The sequence below is a fragment of the Populus euphratica genome, unplaced genomic scaffold (assembly GCF_000495115.2).
Source record: "Populus euphratica unplaced genomic scaffold, PopEup_1.0 scaffold1360.1, whole genome shotgun sequence".
Classification (NCBI taxonomy): Eukaryota; Viridiplantae; Streptophyta; class Magnoliopsida; order Malpighiales; family Salicaceae; genus Populus; species Populus euphratica.
The window spans coordinates 26,511-28,696 of NW_011501202.1; the positions used below are offsets into that span (position 1 = coordinate 26,511).

Here is a 2,186-nt window from a genome sequence, read left to right on the forward strand (position 1 = left end):
TTTGACAATTGTACGTAATATTAATACTGTTGAGTCTGACTATAAAATTAGATACAAATAAAAATAAATATTTTAAAATATATCTGAGTTTAGTGATCTGATCAAATTTATTAATTTTGAGTTTAATTAGGTAATTAGATTTAATATTCTTGGATCTAACTATATAACTATATTAAAAGATATTATTATTTATATTATAATAGATTTTATTATTAATAATATTAAAAATATTATTATTTGTATTTAAAATATTTTTTATAATTAAAACAATTAATATAAAAAATATTTTTGTTTGTATTATAAATATTTATTTATAATTAAATACATTAATATAAAAAATAGTTCTATTTGTGTTATAAATATTATTATTTTTACTATAATTAAATGTATTAATATTAAAAATATTTTTATTGATATTTTAAATATTATTATTTTTATTATAATTAAAATTACTATTATAAAAATTAATATTATTTATATTATTGATATTATAAATATTATTATTTTTACTATAATTGTTTTAGGTTTATGTATCATTTCAGAAAAGTCTAAAATGACAATGATTTTTTACCATATGGGTCTGGTTACCTTCTGGCAACAAATCTAAGAAACCATTGTAGTATCTAAATTGAAATACGGTCCATTAGATGAGCATCTTGAAATAAAAAAGAGAAAACTCACTGAATTAAAAGAGAAAAAACAAGAAAAGGCAAAAGGAAAGAAAAGAAAAGAAAATGGTAGCATATGTCCTCTCATCACCATGATCAGTCAGCGACAAACTCAATCTTGACATTAGCTACGGTCACAAAATCACCACCAGACCGAGGCACGAAAGTCACCACAAGGGTATCATCTCCTTCAGCTTCCAGATCTTCCAACAATCCTGTAATCCCCAATACCATGGTTGTCTTTGATTTTTTTGCATGCTTGTGAGGCACATTGACGAAACTTCCTGCAAACTCGGACTTGTCCGGTCCACCAGGTGAATCAGGTTCATCGTTGACGAGGACATCGAACTTAATTAATTGATTTTCTTCATACTCAATCCCTTCAATAACTAGAACTTCAGCTTCATCTTCTTTCTCCGTCGCGCTTCTTGATTTCTTTGGCCTGGAAACCTCCACACTTATGACTTTATCCAAGACAACAGGGAATGCACTAATTGGTGTTAATACAACGCTTTTTTCAGCTGAACGACGTGATTTTTCCTGCCTAGTTAATTTTGGTGTTGGTCTAGTTTTCAGCCAAGGAATAGGAACATCTTGAAAGCCATATCGTTAGCTTGGTTCTTGAAGCTACGTGGATCATCGTCAGGAAGACTTTTCATCAGTGCAATGGCTTTGGCGTATTTAGCTACGTAGGCTTTATCAACTAAATGAGCAGCAGGCCTAATGCGCATTGGGGAGGACGCAGAAGGGAATTCGAAGTTCTTGATCTTTGTGGATGTTGGAGGGCAACAGTTCGAGGGGTCACTTTCGGATGGCAGGTTAACTAGCTCACATTGGGTTATGTCTGGGGGTGCAATGGGGTTCGCATAGGCAAATGGATCACTAAGACTAGTTGCTCCATAGAGTCCACCGAGACCAATAAGCAGATCTCTTCTGGTGGTAGGGTTTTGTTCGTTATCATTTTTGCCTGATTTGCAAGAAACAATCGGGATATTGTGACGGTTTGGCTTTGTAATTCTGGAAACTCGGTGTGTTTCTGGGAATGAAGGCAAGAAAGAGCAGGCTGCTAAAGGGATGCTACTGGTAAGAGAGATACAGGAAGCCATAGTTTGGTTTGGTGTGGGGGTGAAGGATTCTTGGATACCTTTTATAAGAAATGTCTATGCTAAAGCGACTACTGTGGCTTCCATTAAAATAATCTCAATCCGAGTGAATGTGATCTGTAAATCTTTTTATTAAAAAAAAAAATCTTCACCTAAATGGTTATAACCTAAATAGTTATAAGTTAAAAAATCATTTGAGACTTATATAATTATTAATTTTAATATTTATATAATTAATTAAGGTGTGTATAAAATAATCTAAATACTAATATTAATTAAAAAAATCTATTTGAATTGAAAGAAGATAATAGAGGCAACCAGTTAATATAAATTTGGGATTAGATAGTTTTTATTTTTTAAAAATATATTTATAAAAAAAATTAATATTTTTTTATAATTTTAATATTTTAATATC

The 2,186-nt window shown here is 30.2% G+C and overlaps 1 pseudogene; it reads right to left on the reverse strand.

The window, feature by feature from the left end:
- Window positions 1-594: 594 nt before the first annotated feature.
- Window positions 595-1,915, reverse strand: LOC105117436 (polyphenol oxidase, chloroplastic-like; annotated as a pseudogene).
- Window positions 1,916-2,186: the final 271 nt, after the last annotated feature.